At 57.5% G+C, this 10,955-nt stretch overlaps 1 long non-coding RNA gene across 2 annotated transcripts; it reads left to right on the top strand.

Annotated features, from left to right (window-relative positions):
- The first annotated feature begins 7,433 nt into the window (after positions 1-7,433).
- On the top strand, positions 7,434-10,530 carry LOC308642276. Of its 2 annotated transcripts, none has more exons than XR_014020513.1 (4): positions 7,434-7,731; positions 9,194-9,447; positions 9,568-9,642; positions 10,138-10,530. It is a non-coding gene; the product is annotated as an uncharacterized lncRNA (long non-coding RNA). The 2 variants fall into 2 exon arrangements; XR_014020514.1 differs by having other exon boundaries at positions 9,194-9,462.
- Positions 10,531-10,955: the final 425 nt, after the last annotated feature.

Genomic DNA, 10,955 nt, shown 5'->3' with positions numbered 1-10,955 from the left:
CTGACCGCTCCATCAACATTAAGTGACTTACGGCCACAGACCTAGAAGGAGAAGAGCAGGGCCTAGAATCTTGGCCTCCTTAGATCCTCTCTCCAGTACACATCGGGAGACTTCAGGGAAATGAGTCCAGGAATGAGAAGGGAACCAGGAGGGAGGGTTCTCCGGGGCCCGGGGCCTTTTCCTAGCTCGCCTTCTGTATGTAATGGAGACCGTGATCCTGACGACCCCTTGGTTGAAGGTAGAATCAGGGCCTGATAAACCCACGGTAAATGGAAAGTATCACTTAGCAAAAAACGAATTTAAAACATCTAATCTACCAAATGTCATAGTGTGGCACACTGTATATAGCATTGTATTAGGTTTTTTCTCCTTGTGATCTCATGGCTGATCACGGGAGCTGCAGCTCACTGTAGCTGCCCAGCATCACAAGACATAATGGTACAGTTTATCAGTAGCCCAGGAAAAGCACAAAATTAAAAAAAAAAATTAAATACTTTTTAGTTGCAAATGGATCTTTATTTTATTTATTTATTTTTATATGATGCTGAGAATTGAACCCAGTGCCTCACACATGCTAGGCAAGCGCTCTACCACTGAGCCACAGCCCCAGCCCTCAAAATTCAAATTTTAAAGTACAGTTTCTACTAAGTACATATTGCTTTTGCACCGGTGGGGAGTCAAAAAATTATTAAGTGGAACCACTATAAGTAGGGGACTATTACTTATTGATGCATCTGTGACTAGTTGTAAAATTCCATCATCATATTCATGTTTGGAGATGGAGAGTTTTAGGTGGGAAAACCATGTATTAACACTTTTTCTATTTTATAACTTTTAAGGAAACTTAGACAACTAGATAGTCTTAGAAATTTCTACTTTACTAAGGGCTATTTAGTGAAAAAGTCAACTTTCTGGCTAAAAGAATCTCTCAGTCACTTTATACTTTTTAGATGTATTTGTGGATATGAATTTGCCTTTGAGTACTGCTTTGGCTGCATCCTCAAGTTGTAGTGTACAATCTTCTCATTTTACCTAACATTGAAATAGCATGAAACATCTAATTAGCACAGAATTTCCTTTTGCATTCCTTTTTTTTAATCTCAAGAGTCATATGGAAGAAAGTTTTCAAATTTCCACCAAGTCTGATTTCTAAAAATAATTCCTGAGCTATGAATTTTAATATTTCATTTCCCTGTGTTGGGAATGTGCTTTACTTTGGAACTTACTGAGTTTATCTTTTTTGGGGGGTGGGGTAACCAGGGATTGAACTTGGCACTCGACCACTGAGCCGCATCCCCAGCCCTATTTTGTATTTTATTTAGAGACAGGGTCTCACTGAGTTGCTTAGCTCCTTGCTTTTGCTGAGGCTGACTTGAAACTCGCCATCCTCCTGCCTCAGCCTCTTGAGCCACTGGGATAACAGGCATGCACCACTGTGCCTAGCCTTGCTGAATTTTTCTGAGTCCTCTCGTATGTGTGTTATTTACAAATTCTCTGGATTATTCTTTTGTAGAGTGCAAGTGTTCAATAGCTCCAAATGCCTGCAATGACCTTGTCATCCAGGTAAATGTAATATGCCTGCCGGCTCCTTGGTATCATATAAAAATGATTGAAAATTGGGGTACACTTGTCTAAAGAGAAAATTCCCTAAGTCCAGTGGAGCCCATGTCTGCTTCCACTGGTGACTTGGGGCCCTTCTGGAGAGACTGGGTTTTGCTGGTCTCCTGCAGGGTGAGATCAAACGTGACTCATCCCGCAGACACATTAATCAGTACCTGACTGCTGCTGTGTGGGTCTGGGGGTGGGGGGAGGGTTTGGTGTTGGGGTCTCTTCCCTTGCCCCCTTGCCCCTGGGCTAACTACTCATTCAGCTTCCCTCTTGGTTGATAAAAATTTGCATTTCAAAATTGACCTGGGAGATGCTGAAAGGCTTTGGTCCCAATGAGCTTTTCACAAATGGAATGCTCCTCTGGCTGTGGTCTCTGGCCATTTCCTGGTCTCCACAGAGGTCAGGGCCCTTAGCAGTAACCGGGGACTCCTGGTTAGATGTCGGTGGATGATGGTCACCTGCTGGGCTCAGCCCCAGGCTCCACCTCACCCTTTCTCGACTCTGCCAGGGGGTGGGACCCCTGCCCCACACTCCACATAAGGAAACTGAGACCTGCAAATGCCAAGCCAGCGGCTCTCAAACTGCCCTCGGAACCCAGGGCTCCTCCATCATGCCTCCAGGAGGGAGGCAGGTCGCCTGACCCGCAGGGCTCCAAGCCACACGCCCCTCCCCTCCTTCCAGCTGGACTTCTGCCACCCAGGGCAGCAGGTAGAGACCACAACAGGTGAGCCCACCACAGAGCCGTCCTGAGTGCCTTGCGGGCCCTCAGAGAGCCCTGCCCACCCCCCAGCTCACCCGTCTCCTGGCCTCCCTCCTGCCTCCCAAGCGCTCAGCCTGTGCCAGGCACAGAGGGGCTCAGTCTGATGGGGGAGAGTCCAGCACCAGCTGCCTCCACTGTCTTCCCCACACACCGAGAGAGCGTGGCGGGGCCTCAGCCTTCCTAGGGTTCTTCACGGCTGGAGGACAGTCCCCTCCCCATTCCCACCACCTCAGAATGCCCCCTTCCAGTGCTGCTTCCTCCAGGAAGCCTTCCTGGATATGCCCGACAGACACTCCCTGTCTCCGCCTCTGTGACTCTGCTCGGCCAACACGGTGCCTCTCCACGCCGACCTCCCCCTGCCCACGGCCACTCTTCCTGGGAGGGCGTGCCGTATTCAGGGTCTGGACTGCCCCTTGCATTCTCCCTTGGGCTCCAGGGAAAACCCTTCCACCTCTTGCCGCCCCCCGCCCAGTGACCGGGTGACGCACCTCACCCTACATGTTAGGCCAGGGTGTTTAAGACACCCAAGTCACAGTGTTCTCACTTGTTAAATAGGGACAATAAGAGTGCCCCGCTTTCCTGGGTGGCATGAGATTCAGAGGTGACAGGACGTTCTTGGTCCAGCAGCACAATCAATGCTGGTTCTGCCCAGAGGACACCCATTGTCCTTTCCAGGAGCCCGAATCTGAAGGTGAGAAGAGCTTCCTCCTTCCGGCCAGACCCACCTTAAAGACCTCCAAGTTCCATATACTTTTTCAGATAGGGAAACTGAGGCTCAGAGAGGGGAAGGAGCTAACCTGGAGCCACACAGCGTGGCCCTGGGAGGAATCCAGGTCTCCTAGGTCGGACGGAATTGTTTGACACGCCTTCCTTTTGGGCCGAATCTGCTGTTCAGGTCCTGGAGTCTCAGGGTCTCCTCGTCCATCCATTCACTCTTCCACTCGGTGTTTATTACAGCTGCTCTGGGTTGGCTCTTCTGCTGGACATCTGGGAAGTCCCTGAGGAAGCCTGCTGATGAGTCAAGATTTGCAGTTAGCAGCAAGTCACAGAAACCCAACCATGATGACTTTAAAAAAAATTTTTTTATTTTTTAGTTTTAAGTGGACATAATATCTTTATTTTAGTTTTATGTGGTGCTGAGGATCAAACCCAGTGCCTCACGCATGCTAGGTGGGCACACTACCACTTGAGCCACATCCCCAGCCCCACCATGATGACTTAAACAGGAAGTACACACCGTCGGGGCTACAGTGATGTCCTTCTGGCCTCCCCAACATGTGGTTTTCATCCTTATGACACAAAATGGCTGCTTCCACGCCAGGTATCATGACAGCATTCCAAGCAGTAAAATTGGGGAGGAAACCAGGGAAGGGTGAAGAGCAAACAACCAAAGGGCCCTGCCAGGTAAGTTCCTATTTTTATCAGAAAAACAGTTGTTTTCCTGGCTCAGTTCCCAGCAGAAAACTCCTGATTTCATCTCAGGGTCAGCATTGGGCCAAGTGGCCCCCCTAGCTGCAAAGGAGCCTGGGAGGGGAATATTTTTACCTGGGCACATTTCCCCCTGGAGGAGGGAGGAGGGGACGCCTGGTCACCTGGCTCACCAGCAGTGCTCTTACCCCGTTCCGGGGTTCCTGCCTGCAGGGAGCCACACTGGGGGCCTGTCTCCCCTGACCTGCAGGCCATCCCTGGTAGGTGCCCTGAGAGACCCCGGCTCTCCCTGATGGGGCGCAGTGCAGTGCAGTCGGGGCTGCGTGGTATTTGATGGGACTCTGGGGATAGCGGAGTTCATTCAGCACAAGCCCTCGGGCCGCGGAGGTCCCCTCCCTCTGTCTAGGGCCTGGGGCAGCGGGGGCCCAGCCCTCTCTCGGGGAGGCCGCCAGCCTCTCCCACCGTGAGGGCTTCCTGGCGTCTGGGCCTGTCCCCTCCTGGACGTGCACCGCTGCCGGGTGGCAAGCCCTCTGTGAGCCCTGGACGGGGACCCTGCGAGTCCTGCTGTGCTGAGCACGTGCTGCCCCCAGGGGCCGGGAGTCCAGCCCATCCGAGGCCCAGAGCCTGTCAGCGGCGGGTCTGGGATCCGAACCCGGGTCTGTCCGTCCCCAGGGTGATGCCCCTCCGTCCAGGCCTGCCTTCCTCAGGAGGCCCCTGGCCTGGCTCCCCGGGGCTCTGGCTGCGTTTCTCGGCGGGGTGAGGAGGGGACATTCCCGGGGGCAGGAAGGCAGAGGGTCGAGGGAGAGACGCAGGGCAGGGGACAGGCTGGAGGCCCCGCCTGGCCAGTGTCCTTGGGGCAGCGCTGTGTCCCCTTCCTGAGACAGTGATCTGGGCCGTGCGGTGTCCGCTCCGTGGAAACTGCAGCCTGTGACCAGACGAGGCCAGCAGCCGGCGGTGCAGGGGCAGCTGGCGACTGAGCTGTTGAGAAAGGGCTTTGAAGACAGCGCCACGCGGGGCCCAGGGCGCGGGGCCACTGGGCGCGGGGCGTGAGGATGGGGCGCAGGGAGGGCCAGGCCTAGCTGGGGCCGGCTCTGCTCAGAGCAGGGGTCTGAGCGCGGCTCGAGGCCTCCAGTAGGTTCCTGGTCCCTGTAGCAGGGACACGCGGTGGGAAGGGATGGCCCTCGGGGGTCTCTGCCTCTGCCCGATTGTCCTGCCTGTCACCCACTCATTCAGCAAGCACCTACTGTGCGGGGCGCTGGCCAGGGCTGCGGGGCGGCACTAAGAGGTGAAGGTGCCAACTCCTGGGGGGGCGGGAGGAGCCGTGCCCAGAGCCGGGCACAGGTACCAGACTCCTCAGCTCCAGGCAGAGGGGAGGCCAGCACAGGGCAGAGAGACCTTGGCTGCCTGCCTACTCTGTGCCACGCGCTAGGGATACAGGGCAAGGAACAGGCCAACCCCCAGTGCCCCCTGGAGCTCACATTTGGTAAATAAACAAATGAAGAAATAAGTATGAAAAAAGTCACTGACGTGACAGGGAGGTGGTGAGAGGGTGGTAGTGGGCGGTGGTGGGCGGAGGTGCCTGGGGACGCTCTCTGCTCCTGCAGTGGGCGGGGCAGGACTTTCTGAGGAGGTGACATTTAAGTAGAGGCTGGAAGGATGAAAAGGAGCCAGCCATTAGTAGATACAAGCAGTGCAAAGGCCCTGAGGCAGGAATGAGCTCAGTGTGGTCAAGGAACCAAAAGAGGTCAGTGCAGTGACAGGAGCACAGTGAGCCCTAAGGAGAGCCACAGGCTATGAGTTAGCAGGGGTCACTCACCCACGGCTGTGTACTGTCACCATTGCATTGATTGCAAAAAACAAAACAAAAAAACACTATTACAGCGGTTTAAACAGATAGCAGATTTTGACTTAATGAACACTAAGCCTGGGGTGGGCAGTTGGGTGCTCATGTAGTGACCTATAGATGTCACCAGGCACTGTGGCACTTTCTTCTTTTTCACTGTCTTCAAATGTGGAGGGCTTGTCCCCTCACATTTGCTGCCTCATGGTCACAGTGCAGCTGCTACACCTCCAGCTCTCATGTCCATGTGCCAGGCAGGAAGAAGGGGAAGGAGCAAAAGGCCAAAGAGCCAAAGGTTCAGGGGCCTTGTCCTTGCCAGAGCCCATTTCTATTCAGAAAGACAATTTCCTCGCCGGGGTTTCGTTGTGTCCCGTTGGCTAGGCGGCTGCCTCCATCTGCAAGGAAAGTTGAAAAACAAGCCTTGAGACGTTGCTGGTCTCTCTAGTGGAGGATGGAATGGAGAAGGGAACGCACGGCGTCCACCAGGACTTCACCTGGGGGACCAGAGGGAGCCAGAGAGCTTGTCAGAGGGTGACGTGGGCAGATTTGTGCCGAAGCTCTGCTATTTAAACTGAGAACCTGTGACAAGCCACCAAAGCGTTCAAGGCTCACTTAAGACGTGACCAGGGCTCCGAGAAGGGCCTCCAGCCCAGCCTCTCTCCTCTGCCCTCCTCCAGCCCTGGCAGCCCCTACCCCCGTGGGCCACACATGGTTCCTGGCTGTCCCTCGCCTAGCATCAGGGCGCGGAGCAGGAAGTGGCCCCCACTGGCACCTCCTGGCTTGTAGAATGCCCACGCATGTCCATCCATCATCTTTGGTTTTCCTGCTAGAACTGACCCTGTCCCCAGGGACGTCACGGAGCCCTCCCTTCATGGATGGGGAGACAGGCTCCCGGGGACCTTTGCCTAAGGAAGGTCTGCTCACCCTGGTGGCCCTGATGCCACCGGCCACTGCACCTGGAGAGAGGGCTCTGGGCCCTTGCTGGGCGGGCGCCTCCCCTTTGCTCAGGTAGAGCGGCCATTCTCTTAGCCCTGATTTGAAGGTCTTGGGGGCCCAGGGAGTGGGTGCTGTTTCCGGCCTCTCCAGGCAGCGTGTGAGAGCCACCAGCCTCTGGCCTGCAACTGCATCGATGCGGGACATGGGGACCCGGCTCTCCCCCTCACACGCCAGGCGCCAGGCTGGCTGGGAGGCCATGCAGGCGCTGCCTGGCCCTGCCCTGGGGGAGTCCAGCCTTCGAGCCTGACTCCTGGGCCACCTGCTTCTGATTCACTGTGTGACTTCGGACAAGTCCCCTCCTCTCCCTGGGCCAAATTTTCCTTCCTGTTCTTTTTCTTGGTTCTGGGATCCAACCTGGCCCAGGCGGGGAACCCCTGCCACACGGGCCTGCTGTTGCTCTAGTGGGATGACCAGGGGGTGGGTCTGGACGGTCCCCACTCACCCATCAAATCCACCCTTTGAAAGCTTCCAGTCCCTTTCTGCCTACCCCACCCGCATCTGCCCCTGCCCGGTGTCTTTAATTGTGGCCACTTTCCCTGTCACCCTGTAGCTCTACTCCTCAAGCAAGGACAAGTTGGATCCACCAAAGGTCTCAGTCGGTCTTCCGCCTGGACCTTGTGTCCAGCGAAGACAGGAACGGGGTCCACCTGTGTCTGTCCTCCTAGAGACCAGCTCCTCGTAGGTGCTCACTCCACCAGGCGGGCGCGCCCTCAGCCCCGCCCTGTCGCGGCGGCGCCAGTGTCCCCACCCCACCCCCTGAGAACTACGGTCCCCAGAAGGCCGCGGGGCGACGCCGAGAGGAGCGCGTCTCCGGAGCTGTGGTCCCGCGCGCCCGGGCGCCGGCTGGACGTGCAGGGCGCGGGGCAGCGGGGCTCGCCGTCTGCTCTCCCTGCGGGACCCCGCTGGCCGCCGGCCTTTGGAAGAAACCCTCGTGCGCTCCCGCGGGGTCTCCTTAAAGGGCGGGCTGGGCGCCCCACCCTGGACCCCACCCCGGGCGGAGTCGGACCTGGCGCTTTCCAGCCCCTGATGTCACTGAGACCCCGCTGGCCCGGGCTGGCTCCCAGCTGTGCGGCCCCTGGGGGTGCAGGACTGAAGACGGGTAGGAGAGGGGATCACAGCTGTCCACTGTCAAAACGCACCAGCGCCCCTCCCCCTTGGGAGAGGGTGCCCCGGGGACCTGGCCCAGGCTGGCTTCCATTGGCCTTGGCACTCCGCCTGGCCATGGGGTCCAGGTCAGGGGGAACAGTATGCGGGAGGGGTCACTTGAGGAAGTGGCTGAAGGGAGTTTGGGCTTTTGGGGAAGAAATCCTGGGGCTGGAGCGGAGAGCCTGGGGACCGACCAGGGGGACCTGGAGCCACAGCAGCAGGGGTCTGTTGGATCCCAGAGGAGGCTGTGACCAGGAGTCGGGGCAGAGCCTGCCCCCTGCCCAGGGTCCTTCTTCCCAGGCTCCGCTTGTCCCTAGAGGCAGGGGCTTCCCTGGGCCAGGGTACCCCCAGAGCTGGCTCAGTGCTGTCCTAGGTGGTCAGGCAGCCAGGAAACCAGGGGCTGGGGCCAGCATCTCTGCCTCAGAGAAGGGAGACCGAGACCCTGCTGAACTTCCGCTGTGTGGCCTCTGTAGGAGACACTAGGGAAGGCTGCTCCCCAGGAACGCCAGCTGTCGGGACACTGGGGACATGGAGAAATCAGGAGGGTCTGCTCACACCCTTCCTGCCTAGATGTTGTAGCCGCAGGAAGGGTTCAGGCCCCCTGATGTCAGACCCCCAGAGCCACCTGGAGCTGGGGGCCTGGAGGGGTCCTAACTGGGATGGCTGCTCTGGGTCTCTCTTCTGGTCTCGATGGCCATGGGACTCAGGAGGTTCTCTGGCTCTGAGAGTGTGGCAGGGAGCTGGGCCCCCATGCTGAGAGCCTGGACCTGTGCTTCGCGGGAGGCTTGGGAGGGGCAGGCCCCAGGGAGGTATCCATCCTGCCCCTCCAGATCCTGGGCTTTCTTCCCCGGCACCTTGGACCCTGCACTTCCCCTAAGTTCTCTGGGCTCTGTGCTCCGCTCGTCCCCCAGATCAGAGGCCCGGCTCCGTTGTGGTTTGTCTTGGATTAATAAAAAAATGGGGAAGCAAATCAATTACCCCTTCCACAAATGCAATTCAGACGGCAGGAAAAAATCTCTCTTAAGGATCAGGGAGCCTCTTTCTCTCATGAAAAATGTGGTGTCCTGAGATGGCCCTGACCCATCCTGGTGGGAACAGGGAGAAGGTTCAGAGTATACATAAGTTGAAACTTAGCCTCTGTTGGGGCTGGGGCTGGGGCTCAGAGGTAGAGCACACGCCTTGCACATGTGAGGCCCTGGTTCGATCCTCAGCACCGCATAAAAATAAAGGTACTGTGTCCAACTACAACTAAAAAAAATAAAAAAAAAAGTGTATGTGAGGGCCCGATGGGTGTTTGCTCCTCAGAAGTCCCTTCCCCATGGGGGCCGTGGGCTCCTGAGGCCCGGGCACTCCCTTTGCCTGGCTCCTCACCCCTTGGGTTGGATTTCAGGGCTGATATTCTGATGGTTTCCCAGGTGTCTGCTGATCGGAATCTTCTGGAAGTTGGTTAAATGAAGATTCTTGGCCCCTCCTCCCTGAGATCCTGATACAGGGTCCAAGGAGGGACCGAGGAATGTGGATTTCAGGCCATCGCATCCGCGGAGACTGCGCCCCAGAGCAGAGGGCAGCCTCGGAGCATGGAGGACACAGATGGGGCGCAGCAGCACCAGCCCAATGCCAGACGTTGGTGATGTCCCTTCCCTTGTCCGCGAAGCAGTGTCCTATCCAGGTTGCCCGGGGCTGGGTGTGTGCGTCATGTTCAGCAGCGGGGAGTTTGGGGCTGGGGACTGAACCTAGGTGCTCTACCATGGAGCCACATCCCCAGCTGCTTTTATTTATTTTGATGCAGGGTTTTGCCAAGTTGCCCAGGCTGGCCTTGAACCTGGGGTCCTCCTGCCGTAGCTGCGAGTAGCTGGGATGGCAGGTGCGTGCCACTGTGCCGGGCTTGCTTTAGATTTCTTTTTTCTTTTTTCTTTTTATTGCTGTCTAAATGACCGCGGGTCACTGCTGTAATGCACACTGCAGAACTGGGGGCCAGTCAGAGCTGGGGACATGCTTGGGGTCTGGGATGTGGCTTGGAACACTGCAGGGCGAGGGCAGAGAACGTCTGGCATGTGTGACTCCAGGGCTCCTGCTTTGTGAGCCCCTGGCTGCCTCAGTGGACCGCTCCCTCCATGCCCTCTGTTCCGCAGCACCCCACGTCTGACGGCCCCGCAGCGCGGCTCCTGGGGCAGGTTCACCTGTACGTTTCCTCCTTGGGGCTGGGTCTGCAGAGGGCCCTCTGACTTCGTTCCCCCCCTGGCTGCCGTCCTCCGGGCTGGCCAGCCTGGGTGAAGTCGGGGAGGTGGGCAGGGCTTTCTACCTGCCAGGCACCATTCTCGAACCAGGTCCCCATTCAGGCATTTCCATTCTCTTCCAGGAACAGGCAGGCCGTCCCTCCCTGGCCATCAGGGGACTCCAGCCCCTGGGCAGAGAGCTTGGGGAGGGGACATTCACGTGACCCAAGGCAGGCCAGGAGACCCAGTCCTGGGAAAGTAGCTCTCTTTCTTCGGGGAGCCCGGGCTGGCAGGACAGAAAGCCGGAGTTCTCGGAGTCAGCCACGTGGACAGCCTAAGCCAAGATGAAGCCAGACAACACAAAGCTGAGATGGAGCCGGTGGGGAGACACCCGGGAGCCTTGTTGGAGCACCTGGATCCAGCTTTGCCTGAGGCCGTCCACCTCTTTTGGCTTAGGACAGCTTGGATTGTTTCTGTGCTTGCAGCTCGTTCACAACTTGCAGAAAGTGTGTGTCACTTCCACCTGTCCTTCTGTACACCTGTCTGTTCCGCAGGGCCTCGCGCCTGCCCATACCAACCTCTCCTGGTACCAGGCCTCCATTTGAAAGGGGAGGTGGCCAGGTGACCCTAGAGCTTCTGCCAAGGCGAGCCTGGGGCTGGGGCATGGGAGTTCCCCGGAGGGGGAGTCTCAGGGGGCTTTGGGAGGAGGTGGCCTGGGGGTTGGGCTGAGAGGCACACGGAGGATTTTAGTGGTTTGAGAATCAGAAAGGGGACCCCCCAGAGAACAGGGGTCAAAACGGACAGGTGGAGAGAGAGAGCCCTGGGCCCTGCGCCTGGGCTGGCGGGGCGGGGTTGGGGACTGTGTCTTGGTTAGAAGTGAGGGTCTGGCAGGTCCCCGCCCTTCCCTTTGCTGCTTCATTCCTGGTCCTGCCCCTCTCAGCGTCACAGGAGCCTGGCACCC

The sequence above is a fragment of the Spermophilus citellus genome (assembly GCF_964194105.1).
Source record: "Spermophilus citellus genome assembly, chromosome: 2".
Classification (NCBI taxonomy): domain Eukaryota; kingdom Metazoa; phylum Chordata; class Mammalia; order Rodentia; family Sciuridae; genus Spermophilus; species Spermophilus citellus.
Note: the sequence above shows the minus strand (reverse complement) of the source record. Positions and strands in the feature narration are given on the sequence as shown.